Genomic DNA, 14781 nt, shown 5'->3' with positions numbered 1-14781 from the left:
TGAGTCTCCTTTTATATGAACTCAATACTCCTCTTGCAGTCCCACCCACATTTAAATTATTGACATTCAGTCATGAAACTAATGGATGGCTAACGACTGTAGTAGCACCCCATTGTATTTTGTTGTCGTCTTTTGTCTCCAGTCGCTGTTGAAGGTTTCGTGCGGTTTTAATCAGAGGCATCTTATTAACACATAAATTAATGATTCCCTGAACTATTCAAAATAAAGACTTCCCCAAATAGGAGCACTAAGGCAAAAGGAAAACCACAAGTGTTTCCATTTGAGGGGTCTCTACTTGAGATGTTCTGTAAGTGAACCATGTTAACTAAAGTTTGCTTCAAAGTGTCTAATTGCTGTAAACTCACATTCAAGGTAACTTTGAATGGGTGCACTTAGGAATACAACCACCATCAGTGTCTCCATTCAAACTGATCTTGATATGAAACATAGAACTCAATTTGATAGACATAACTTGAAGGATCAGGTAGAATTTGTAGCAGTTGTTGTGTACAACTGGTCCAAGCAGATGCACTTACTGAATTCAAGAGAGAAGTTCTTGCATGAGTTGGACCAATAATACAGACTTGTAATGAATGCTCTTCCTTACCAGTGAGTCCCGAAGCTCTTTTGGAATATCCTGTGTTGTCTGTGTTTCCAAATCCATGAGAGATGCTTGAACATGAGTCTCCTTTTATATGAACTCAAGACTCCTCTTGCAGTCCCACCCACATTTAAGTCAATGACATTCAGTCATGAAACCAATGGTTGGCTAACGACAGTAGTAGCGGCCCATTGTATTTTGGTTTCCTCTTTTGTCTCCAGTAGCTGTTGAAGGATTTGTGCGATTTCAAACAGAGGCATCTTATTAACACATAAATCAACGATTTCCCGAACTATTCAAAATAGAGAATTCCCAAAATTGGAGCACTAAGTAAAGAGGAAAACCACAAGTTTTTCCATTTGAAGGGTCTCTACTTGAAATGTTCTGTAAGTGAACCATGTTAACTAACGTTTGCTTCAAAGTGTCTAATTGTTGTAAACTCATATGCAAGGTCACTTCCAGTGGGTGCACTTAGGAATACAACCACCATCTGTGTCTCCATTCAAAGTGATCTTGATATGAAACATAGAACTCAATTTTTTAGATGTAATCAGGTAGAATTTTTAGCAGTTGTTGTGTACGACTGGTCCAAGCAGATGCACTTACTGAATTCAAGAGACAAGTTCTTGCATGAGTTGAACCAATAATACAGACTTGTAATGAACGCTCTTCCTTACCAGTGAGTCCAGAAGATCTTTTGGAATATCCTGTGTTGTCTGTTTTTCCAAATCCATGAGGGTTACCTAGACATGAGTCTCCTTTTATATGAACTCAATACTCCTCTTGCAGTCCCACCCACAATTAAATTAACGAGATTCAATCATGAAACTAATCGATGGCTAACAACTGTTGTAGCGGCCCATTGTATTTTGTTGTCATCTTTTGTCTCCAGTAGCTGTTGAAGGTTTCGTGCGGTTTTAATCAGAGGCATCTTATTAACACATAAATTAATGATTCCCTGAACTACTCAAAATAAACACTTCCCCAAATAGGAGCACTAAGGCAAAAGGAAAACCACAAGTGTTTCCATTTGAGGGGTCTCTACTTGAGATGTTCTGTAAGTGAACCATGTTAACTAAAGTTTGCTTCAAAGTGTCTAATTGCTGTAAACTCACATTCAAGGTCACTTTGAGTGGGTGCACTTAGGAATACAACCACCATCAGTGTCTCCATTCAAACTGATCTTGATATGAAACATAGAACTCAATTTGAAAGACCTAACATGGAGGGTCAGGTAGAATTTGTAGCAGTCGATGAGTGTGTCTATTTGAGATGTTCTTTAAGTGAAACATATAATGTAAAATTTGCTTCAAAGTGTCTAATTGCTGTAAACTCATATGCAAGGTCACTTTGAGTGGGTGCACTTTGGAATACAACCACCATCAGTGTCTCCATTCAAAGTGATCTTGATATGAAACATAGAACTCAATTTGATAGACATAACTTGAACGGTCAGGTAGAATTACTAGCAGTTGTTGTGTACAACTGGTCCAAGCAGATGCACTTACAGAATTCAAGAGACAAGTTCTTGCATGAGTTGAACCAATAATACAGACTTGTAATGAATGCTCTTCCTTACCAGTGAGTCCCAAAGCTCTTTTGGAATATCCTGTATTGTCTGTGTTTCCAAATCCATGAGGGATACCTGGACATGAGTCTCCTTTTATATGAACTCAAGACTCCTCTTGTGGTCCCACCCACATTTAAATTAACGGGATTCAATCATGAAACTAATGGATCGCTAACGACTGTTGTAGCACCCCATTGTATTTTGATGTCATCTTTTGTCTCCAGTAGCTGTTGAAGGTTTCGTGCGGTTTTAATCAGAGGCATCTTATTAACACATAAATTAATGATTCCCTGAGCTATTTAAAATAAAGACTTCCCCAAATAGGAGCACTAAGGCAAAAGGAAAACCACAAGTGTTTCCATTTGAGGGGTCTCTACTTGAGATGTTCTGTAAGTGAACCATGTTAACTAAAGTTTGCTTCAAAGTGTCTAATTGCTGTAAACTCACATGTAAGGTCACTTTGAGTGGGTGCACTTAGGAATACAACCACCATCAGTGTCTCCATTAAAAGTGATCTTGATATGAAATATAGAACTCAATTTGATAGACATAACTTGAAGGGTCAGGTAGAATTACTAGCAGTTGTTGTGTACAACTGGTCCAAGCAGATGCACTTACAGAATTCAAGAGACAAGTTCTTGCATGAGTTGGACCAATAATACAGACTTGTAATTAATGCTCTTCCTTACCAGTGAGTCCCGAAGTTCTTTTGGAATATCCTGTATTGTCTGTGTTTCCAAATCCATGAGGGATACCTGGACATGAGTCTCCTTTTATATGAACTCAAGACTCCTCTTGTGGTCCCACCCACATTTAAATTAACGGGATTCAATCATGAAACTAATGGATCGCTAACGACTGTTGTAGCACCCCATTGTATTTTGAAGTCATCTTTTGTCTCCAGTAGCTGTTGAAGGTTTCGTGCGGTTTTAATCAGAGGCATCTTATTAACACATAAATTAATGATTCCCTGAACTATTCAAAATAAAGACTTCCCCAAATAGGAGCACTAAGGCAAAAGGAAAACCACAAGTGTTTCCATTTGAGGGGTCTCTACTTGAGATGTTCTGTAAGTGAACCATGTTAACTAAAGTTTGCTTCAAAGTGTCTAATTGTTGTAAACTCACATGCAAGGTCACTTTGAGTGGGTGCACTTTGGAATTCAACCACCATCAGTGTCTCCATTCAAAGTGATCTTGATATGAAACATAGAATTCAATTTGATAGACATAACTTGAAGGGTCAGGTAGAATTTGTAGCAGTTGTTGTGTACAACTGGTCCAAGCAGATGCACTTACTGAATTCAAGAGACAAGTTCTTGCATGAGTTGGACCAACAATACAGACTTATAATGAATGCTCTTCCTTACCAGTGAGTCCGGAAGATCTTTTGGAATATCTTGTGTTGTCTGTGTTTCCAAATCCATGAGGGTTACCTAGACATGAGTCTCCTTTTATATGAACTGAATACTCCTTTTGCAGTCCCACCCACATTTAAATTAACAAGATTCAATCATGAAACTAATGGATCGCTAACGACTGCTGTAGCACCCCATTGTATTTTGTTGTCATGTTTTGTCTCCAGTAGCTGTTGAAGGTTTCGTGCGGTTTTAATCAGAGGCATCTTATTAACACATAAATTAATGATTCCCTGAACTATTCAAAATAAAGACTTTCCCAAATAGGAGCACTAAGGCAAAATGAAAACCACAAGAATTTATACACCACCAAATCAAAACAACAGACCTTACAATAAAAAAAAAATTCAGAGAAAAACCCAACAATCATATGACCCCCTAAGTTTTTAAAATATCCTTAATACAGAACATATATAAGTCATATTTGTCTGTGATAGCAAACTATGGTTTCCCATATGTCATTCATCAGTTAAATTCCTCACTTATAGCATTTAACTTGGGTTAAAAAATAATGACTTAACTCTATAATGATATTTTCATGACTACTGAGAAAAGGACCTTAACCTGAAAAATTAGCACTTACTTTAGTGTAAGTCAGTGAAAGTTAGATTAATTATGTTATGATTAAGTCATGAGTGTTAGTGGTAAATTTCAGACTTACGTAATAAATTATATAACATAAACTGTAATAGGATTTTATGATTTTTGTAGTTATCTTAACGTGAAAGCTGATATATTGTTTACTGATACTGTTGTATACCTGATAGGATTTATTATGAACCAAACTGTGTTTTAATGCAATCTTTGATTGTCTTTTTTTACTTGCTGAGTGGTTTCAAACTATAATGCCCTTCTTTCTCTTTTGACATGTTTCAGCGTTTTTTGATGCAGCTGAGACTCAGATTTATTTTAGAGTCTCCGAACAATTCACCTCAATTTCAATATACTAGTGCCTGCTGAGTTTCACACCTACAGTTTCACCTTCAAGTCTGTGTGTCTTCCACTTTCTTTCTCTTTGTCTCTTAAACTAATTTGCATACTCACGCACACACACACACACACACACACACACACACACACACACAGAGATTCTTATCTGTGGGAATGTTACGTGGCAAAAAACGTGGTATTTTGGCCTTATATTCTTTGTGAAAACTCTTCTTTCAAAAAACCCCCAAAACTGTGCTATACACAATTTTCTCAACACCATGGACAAAACAAAAAACAAAAAAAACCAACTTAAGCAAATGCATAAATTAAAGCTATATTTTCTTGAATAGTCTTTTGAATGTAGGTTAGTCTTATGATTGTAAAGAGACCGTCAGCTTAGCTGCTTTGTAATTCTCTTGTTTGAATCCCTCAGCAGCACGCTTAAAAACTGTGAGGTTATGAATCTCTCCCTCTCTTTTGTTGTGTGTGTGTGTGTGTGTGTGTGTGTGTGTGTGTGTGTGTGTGTGTGTGTGTGTGTGACAGAGAGAAAGAGATAAATGGTGTTTAACAAATCAGATCACATCCAATACCACTTTGCAGGAATGGAGACCACAGAGGAAAGAAGGATCAAGAATGGTGAACGATGGAAAGCTCCATACTGTTCTCATGAAAATGTCTCAAAGAGAAAACTGACAGAGGTCATAAAACTGGTTTCACAAGGCGCAATGTTAGCCGGAGACAACAAACTGCTGGCAAATTTACCATAATGTGATATTAGCCACAATGTTTTTAATTAGATGACAGTTTAAAGCCAAGGATGGAACTTTCTTGACATCTCAACCAAAGGCCACCGGTGTGCTTGTCCCCTCTCTGCTCTCACTCATAAGCCCCTTTCAACAAACGTATGAAACCTGTGCAGTGCTAGGAAGGTAGCCTCAGAGTATGTCATTTCCTCGTTTTACTTTCAATCATGGTCATCGAGTCTCTGACAATAAGAAAATGTGTTTACATCATTTTTATAGATCCCATAAATAATTGTGACTATATTACAGAACAGCACTGTTCATAATAAGTGTAACGTAATGAAGGAGAAGGTTATGTTAACAAGAAGATTTTTAAAAGAAATCAGCAGTTACTTGTTTTAGACCAGGGGTCTCAAACTCGCTGCGTCCCACATCACCCCTACTTGTATATTGATGTGAAGAAATATAATGCAATTTGGCCCTTGAACTTTTTTTGTTAGAGAGGATTTGTTTGTTGTTGAGTGCAATGGTAAAATAAGTTCTTTAAAAAGCAAAAAATGATTTAATATGAAGACAATGTGAATAATATGTTGAGGGATTGGCTGTGTTAGTTGACATTAGACAATCTCAATAAACATGTAGGATGAACATCAAAATGTGGTCCAATCAAGTTTTTTTAGATAATATATGTTGTTGTTGTTTTGTGTGTGTTTGTTATCAATGTTAAAGTTAAGCTTAGTAAGCCATCAAGCACTGATTACTCGTAGAAGAGCACCAATAGGAGACAGAACTAATTAGAAGGTGTTATTATTCAGTCTGTACATCGAATAGAAGGCACTAACCACAAGGTGATCTTCAATGCATCTCTGTGTGAATGTGAACGGGGCGAGAAGACCCCCACTAACTGCATGTTTTTACACTGTGGGAGGAAGCTGGAGAGAACATGCAGACTCCACACAAAGACCCCGGCCTGATGGGGTTAGGGTCCTGAGCTTGATACCCCAAACTGAACGCAGGACAGAGGAAGGGATGGGTGATGTTCATGTGTGCCCAGGTGTATGATGTGGCTCTTTCAAAGCCTCCTTCACCCAGCTTATCCTGCTCTTCGTATTTTTCTTCAAAGTCCTCTACTAAGAGACAAAACAAATTGAATTTAACAGGTAAAGGACTTTACTCACCTAGATATTTACGCACACCCACAGCACGTGGTGTGGTAAAGGTCGGCCAAGATTTTGACCACATGTCAGAAACTGGATCAAAATTGGACTAAACTCACTTGAACTCTGACTTTGTCTGCACTTAGAACTATCACAAGACATTAAAACAAAACATCGGGCATTGATGACATCACAGGAATCTAACATTCTAATCTATGCAAACTGTCTCCATGGCTACATAAAATCAAATTAAATCATAGCAAAGGAGTAAAAAGCAGGATCAGTCTTAGGGTGTATGTTACATGTTTGCCAGTTTGGATGAGTGAGTGCAATACTTCATCGGCCTGTGTTGTAGCAACCTGTTGAACCTGCTGAGAAACTTTTCTTTGTCCACTCTGCCCCAAACTTCACATGCTCCATAAAAGTCGAGGCCTAGAGACCTCTGCATAGTTATTAGCATTAGGTTATCAGTATCATCTGATATATATGACATTTACAGTACAGTACTCACACATGACATAGGAGGAATAAATATGAACTTTTTGACATAAATTTGATCATATGAAATTGGATTTTTTTAAAAATATGAAACTTTTTCCTTCCGTCATACTTCAGAAATATAATATATTAAGTTTTGAACATTTTAAAACATTTAAGTTTGCTCGTTGTATTTATAAGATCCTACATGGACGTGCTCCACAATCATTGGTCAGTCATGTTAAAATCCATTATCAGTGGAAAACAAACCTGATCCTCTACTAGAGGCGATTGTGCAATACCTTTTAGACATAACACTCAGCAAACAGTTATTATCAGTTAAAGTCAGTGAGATTTGGAGTGATACATGACACATGACGGAATAAGACACGCAGACTTAGCATGACGAACCGACGAGGAACACGTACACTGTAAATACATACAGAGGGAAAAGAGGACTAGAGATGAGACATGGACATAACTAAGCACAAACAGAACATGATGGCTGGGGGGAAAACACACGTGACAGAAGGAATGGGTCACAAGGGCAAAACATGTAAACGAGAGGAGGAGACGGGAGAAAAAGACATTACTGAAATACATGAAGGGCCAGGGCTGGGGCAGCCAACCAGTCACAGACAAACAGCCACATTTTTTTACTGTATCACCGCAAAGAGCCACATCATACACCTGGGCACACATGAACATCACCCATCCCTTCCTCTGTCCTGCGTTCAGTTTGGGGTATCAAACTCAGGACCCTAACCCCATCAGGCCGGGGTCTTTGTGTGGAGTCTGCATGTTCTCTCCAGCTTCCTCCCACAGTCTAAAGACATGCAGTCAGTGGGGGTCTTCTCGCCCCGTTCACATTCACACAGAGATGCATTGAAGATCACCTTGTGGTTAGTGCCTTCTATTCGATGTACAGACTGAATAATAACACCTTCTAATTAGTTCTGTCTCCTATTGGTGCTCTTCTACGAGTAATCAGTGCTTGATGGCTTACTAAGCTTAACGTTTTTCACAACATTGACAACAAACACACACAAAACAACAACAACATATACTAGAAAGTGCATTTCCTGAAGAAACTGCAGTGTGAATGCTTGAATCTGAATGTATGCACTGAAATGAATTAATTACTGAATATTAAGCTAAAAATGTTGAATGACCTGGAAAATATAGAGTTTTTAACCTGAAAACCAAAGTGCTGAACTGCTAAAAGCTGACATTTACACAGAAGAAGTTGGAAAATAGCTGAAAATGTTTTAAATGTAAATCAGAAAAACCTAAGAAATGAGAAAACACAATTTAGAGTAAGAAAACATCTGAATGAATATTAAAAGTTCCTATTCTTTGAATCACTGAATGACTAAAATGTGATCCCTCCACTTGGATCCACATAGTTTAAAAATTTTAAATGTCTGAGCTTTGAAAGACACAGTGTTGGAAAGAGAACAACGATGGCGACATTTTGAGGGTAAAATGATGGCTGTAGAGCAAACACTGTAGACACAGCAGCAGTTGAAAGAGAAGTGTTTAAGATGAATCTTGGCAGAGTGAGACAGAGCTCGTTAAGCAGGCAGGTATGAGCCTGGTTGCTATAGTGACTGCACCCAATGGCTCCATACACGCGACACAGACATGCGCCTCACTTTTGCTGCTTAAAATGAAGAGAAACGTCAGCCCGAAACAAATGAAAAGTACAAGTCGTATTGACAAAATCCTTTCACCGTGAGCGGCAGCAATGTCTAGTCTACCAAATTCTCAGTTTTCATGCCTGTGGAGTTTATTATATGGACGTGGTGACAGTGTAAAGACAGCCTGTACTTCAGATTTTCAAACGAACTTTCTGAGCCTTTTTAACATTAGAGTCTATGGAAGAGCTGGAGGGAGGAGGCTGTGCATTGGTGACATTTATGAAAGAACCATAACACCTATTACAATAATAAACACATTGGATGAAAGAGGACAGCGATGGCTACGTTTTGAGGGTAAAATGATGGCAGTAGAGAGAACATTGTGGACACAACAGCAGTTTTAAGAAAAGATTTTAAGATTAATCCCAACCCTCCTCTCACTCTAGCAGTTGAGCTGTCTCACTCTAGCGCCAACATTCCGTCCCATACACACCCATTATAAACTCTGAAATTGCTGAAAAAAAGGATGAAACTTAAACTGGAACTGAAGAAAAAGTATAATAGATATTGAAAAGATAAATACAAGTTTAATAGTTGAATGGCTTGTCTTCGTTTTAAAGTTTGAATGGTGACTCTACGTCAATGTATGTGGAAGTAGTTAGATTTGAAAAATGAGTAAGTTTAATGAAAATTTGAAGATTCTCCCATTCAAATACATGGGAAATTTTTGTTGAATAAAGTTGAATAAAATTAAAAATATAAATGCTAAAAATGAGAAAAATAGAAGCAGTCATGTCCAAAAGAAGAGGAATCTAACGGTGTTTGAATGGTTTTTCTAAGTTGAACGGTTTTGAAGGATCAATTAGTTCTGTCTCCTATTGGTGCTCTTCTACGAGTAATCAGTGCTTGATGGCTTACTAAGCTTAACTTTTTTCACAACATTGATAACAAACAGAAAACAACAACAACATATATTATCTAAAAAAAACTTGATTGGACCACATTTTGATGTTCATCCTACATGTTTATTGAGATTGTCTAATGTCTGCGACGGTATCTTCTCCCACGTCTGCGGACACCCGAGGCCTTGTGGGCTCTCCTGCGTCTGCGAACGGGGCGAGAAGAGCGTTTGCGTCTATACCTGTGTCGTGGCATTGTCCAAAACGGCGATACCTGCTCCACGTCACGGGTTCTATTTATGGACTCACCTGGCAACTTTAGTGATGTCACTGCTGATGTTGTCACTGTTGGTGTGACCTCATGACTCATTCATCCCATCTGAACTGTGGTGTAATTATGAGGTCACAGGGGGACGTGAATTTATTCACAAAGTTGAAAGAGAGTTTGGGTCATAACTCAAAGACACAATGATGCAGTCAAATCATTGGAATTAAATATCTGTAAATTACACGATTTAGAGGGGTCTGACATCACATCCAGTCTCTCTGTTGTGATGTCAAATATCAATGCCAGACTCGCTTCTCTTTGATATTTAATGGATCGGATTACATTTTTTATTTCTCGCCGATATCCGATCCAGTAATTTGGGTCAGTATCGGACCGATACCGATACGTAATATCGGATCGGTCCATCTCTAGTAACTACACAATAAATGTCAGGGTTTGCGTGTTGAGTTATGAATGGAGGACCCAAGATGCAGGCACTGCTGATGTGAGTGAGCTTTATTTATGGAGAGTGACATACAAACAAAGGCGAGGGAGGCGAGAAACAAAACTAGGAAAACCTAAACTGGGAAAGCTGAGAACCAGATAAGAAACCTGGACACGAGGGAATGGAGTTAAAACACGAAGGATGACAAGCAGGAAAAACAGCATGGAGGAACACAGACGGACCAGTAACGCACACAAGAGGACGAATGCTATAAATTAGTGATGGCCCGCTTGAAGCTGACGCTCCGGCGCGTGTCAAAAACACCAACACACCGCTTCAGAAGCACTCTGTCGATGCTCGATTCGTTTGGCCACAGTCACGTGATCAGTGACGTCCAATTGTGAATTGTGAATTGTGAATTCCACTCTGCAGAGTGGGCAATCATAATGAAGCAGTTCAGTTTTTCTGTAGATTCAAGCTGCTCTTCATATTTTTGACCAGCAGATGTCACCACAGAGGACTGTGTTAAAAAGCTTCCAGTAATGAATCGTTTTTCAACACAAGCTTCAGAAAGCTTTGTTTGGCCATCACTACTATAAATACACACAGAGGGAAACGAGGAAACACAGGAGGGGGACACAGCTGAGCCTAATGAATCTGACGAGACGGGTCATTCATGTACTGTACATGATGCGGGTAGATGCTGTACGTTTATGGGCTGCAGGAGAGACACAGATTTGTGCAGCTGAGGTTGTTTGGGGTGCCTGCGTGTTCGCCTGCTGGGCCTGAGCGAGCCTCTCCACATCTGTGGCCCGGCGGTCTCTTCTCTTGCTGAGGATCTTAACGTAGTTTGCTGGGACGAGCCGGTGGTCTCACCGTCCACGCTGGCCAGGAGCCAGCCACGCACACGGGGCTGTAGCTCTAAACACGAGGGAGATAGTTGTAAACATGGGGCACGCTCACATAAAAGAAGAGCCCTCATCTGTTATTTCTAAGATAAGGAAAACAAAAATAGAAGGTTTTGGGTCAAAGCACTCAGAATCAAATGTCCCGCAGCCAGTAAAAAGCTCATCACCTTTAGGAGCGAGGTTGAGCATCTCTCCAGCTTGCATAGAAAGCTCCTCCTGAGAAGCAGCTGTAAAGTCATATTCTCCTCTGGCCACCACGTGGTCGTCCTCCTCGCTCGCCCAGTTAGTGTCTAAACCAAGCAAGGAAACTGAATGAAAGACATTCATCATTTTAACTGGTCTTAACCAAAAACAAGTCCTTCTGCTTTTCCTTACACTTGTAAAGTAACTAATGGCATATGGAGCTATGGTACCCAATTTATTTGCCACTGAGTTACACAAAGGCACATATGATGTCATACAAGCAGACTCATCTTTACACGTGTACTGCAGCCCTGAACATTACCAGCTTCAGATTCTATTATCAAACTTTGCAACAGCAACCTTAATTACTTTGAACTCAAAACAATTAGCACCTGCAGCCACTGTCCTGTGTTGAGTACACCTCTCAAAACAACTAAATGTACTTTAATGTGTTTGGATTTCTTTGGGGCGGTCCACTACTGTAAAGAGCGGTGAGGCAGCCCGCTCCTGATTTATCCTGCTTTCTTTCCCGCACCTGGAGGGCGTCGCCACCTCCTCATGAGGGCTGGCTAGTTTTTGGGAGTGTGTGTATGTGTCTGTACAACTGTGCTTATTGTTTTGTGTATTCCAAACTGATTCGTGTCCTCATCTCTGCAGTGCTGCCGTCTCCTGCATCCCGGCATGTTTCTAAGGTACGTTTTCTCCTTTTTTATGTTGTTCTTGTGGTTTTTGCACTCACATGAGGTCTGAAATTGGGGCTATTTAACAGGATTATGACATCACATATATTTAGAATTTTACCACCAATTTGATCCTTTGATCCTTGAATCCATAAATAGGGGTGAGAAGCGATGACTTTTAGTCCATTAATCACAGCATTTATGTTCACAGAATTGAAACGTTCGCCAGAGAAGTATTTTGAAACATCTGGATCCTTTTCGGAGTAACTGCTTACAGATTCCAACATGTCTCAGAGAAAACAACCCTACAGATTTTTAAGATAAGTTTTCTTTCTTTTTTCTGTTTTTCTGCGATTCAGAGTATTATAACTGCTTAATGCGTGTCAGAGTATGTCAACTGCTCAGTGCATAATGCATAATTTAATGTATCACTGAAATTTTACAGTGATTGTTGGCTGTAGAAGACATCAACAATACAGCAATAATGAGCACTTACTATATTCAGAATTCAAATAAGTGCTTGTGTTTCAATTTATTTATCAATTTCAATTTTATTTATATAGCGCCAAATCACAACAAAAGTTGCCTCAAGGCGCTTCATAGATACAGAGAAAAACCCAACAATCATATGACCCCCTATGAGCAAGCACTTTGGCGACAGTGGGAAGGAAAAACTCCCTTTTAACAGGAAGAAACCTCCGGCAGAACCAGGCTCAGGGAGGGGCGGGGCCATCTGCTGCGACCGGTTGGGGTGAGAGAAGGAAGACAGGATAAAAGACATGCTGTGGAAGAGAGACAGAGGTTAATAACATATATGATTCAATGCAGAGAAGTCTATTAATACATAGTGAGCGAGAAAGGTGACTGGAAAGGAAAAAGGAAAAACTCAATGCATCATGGGAATCCCCCGGCAGCCTACATCTATTGCAGCATAACTAAGGGAGGATTCAGGGTCACCTGGTCCAGCCCTAACTATATGCTTTAGCAAAAAGGAAAGTTTTAAGCCTAATCTTAAAAGTAGAGATAGTGTCTGTCTCCCGAATCCAAACTGGAAGCTGGTTCCACAGAAGAGGGGCCTGAAAACTGAAGGCTCTCCCTCCCATTCTACTTTTAAATACTCTAGGAACAACAAGTAGGCCTGCAGAGCGAGAGCGAAGTGCTCTAATAGGGTGATATGGTACTACAAGGTCATTAAGATAAGATGGGGCCTGATTATTTAAGACCTTGTATGTGAGGAGCAGGATTTTGAATTCAATTCTGGATTTAACAGGAAGCCAATGAAGGGAAGCCAAAACAGGAGAAATATGCTCTCTCTTTCTAGTCCCTGTCAGTACTCTTGCTGCAGCATTTTGGATTAGCTGAAGGCTTTTCAGTGAGTTTTTTGGACATCCTGATAATAATGAATTGCAGTAGTCCAGCCTGGAAGTAATAAATGCATGAACTAGTTTTTCAGCGTCACTCTGAGACAGGATATTTCTAATTTTAGAGATGTTGCGCAAATGGAAGAACGCAGTCTTACATATTTGTTATATATCTGCGTTGAAGGACATATCCTGGTCAAAAATGACTCCAAGGTTCCTCACAGTGTTACTGGAGGCCAAGGTAATGCCATCCAGAGTAAGAATCTGGTTAGATACCATATTTCTAAGCTTTTCAGCGCCGAGTACAATAACCTCAGTTTTATCTGAATTGATAAGCAGAAAGTTAGCGGCCATCCAGGTCTTTATGTCTTTAAGACATTCCTGCAGTTTAACTAATTGGTGTGTGTTATCTGGCTTCATGGACAGATAGAGCTGGGTGTCATCTGCATAGCAGTGAAAATGTATGCTATGTCTTCCAATGATGCTGCCTAAGGGAAGCATGTATAATGTAAACAGAATTGGTCCTAGCACTGAACCCTGTGGAACTCCATAATTAACCTCAGTGTGTGAAGAGGACTCTCCATTTACATGCACAAATTGGAGTCTATTAGATAGATATGATACAAACCACTGCAGTGCAGTACCTGTAATACCCACAGCATGTTCTAATCGCTCTAAAAGGATATTATGGTCAACAGTATCGAATGCTGCACTAAGGTCTACTAGGACAAGCACAGAGATGAGTCCACTGTCAGAGGCCATAAGAAGATCATTTGTAACCTTTACTAAAGCTGTTTCTGTGCTGTGATGAGCTCTGAAACCTGACTGAAACTCTTCAAATAAGCCATTCCTCTGCAGATGGTCTGTTAGCTGTTTGACAACTACTCTTTCAAGGATTTTTGATATGAAAGGAAGGTTGGAGATTGGCCTATAATTAGCTAAGACTGCTGGGTCTAGAGATGGCTTTTTGAGTAAAGGTTTAACTGCAGCCACCTTGAAGGCCTGTGGTACATAGCCGATTATTAGAGATAGGTTGATCATATATAAGATCGAAGAATTAATCAATGGCAGGACTTCTTTGAGCAGTTTTGTAGGAATGGGGTCTAAAAGACACGTTGATGGTTCGGAGGAAGTAATTATTGAAGTTAACTCAGAAAGATCAATTGGAGAAAAAGAGTCTAACTTAACATCAATGGTACTAAGAGTAGCTGTAGATAATATTACATCTGTGGGATGATTATTGGTCATTTTTTCTCTAATGATAAAAATTTTATTTGTGAAGAAGTTCATGAAGTCATTACTAGTTAACGTTAAAGGGATGGTTGGCTCAAAAGAGCTCTGACTTTTTGTCAGCCTGGCTACAGTGCTGAAGAGAAACCTGGGGTTGTTCTTATTTTCTTCAATCAGTGACGAATAGTAAGATGTTCTGGCTTTGCGGAGGGCTTTCTTATAAAGCAACAAACTATTTCTCCAGGCTAAATGATGATCCTCTAAATTTGTGA

This window comes from Neolamprologus brichardi, unplaced genomic scaffold (assembly GCF_056152115.1).
Source record: "Neolamprologus brichardi isolate AB-2024 unplaced genomic scaffold, ASM5615211v1 NODE_ptg000033l+_length_6344489_cov_1, whole genome shotgun sequence".
Taxonomy (NCBI): domain Eukaryota; kingdom Metazoa; phylum Chordata; class Actinopteri; order Cichliformes; family Cichlidae; genus Neolamprologus; species Neolamprologus brichardi.
Note: the sequence above shows the minus strand (reverse complement) of the source record.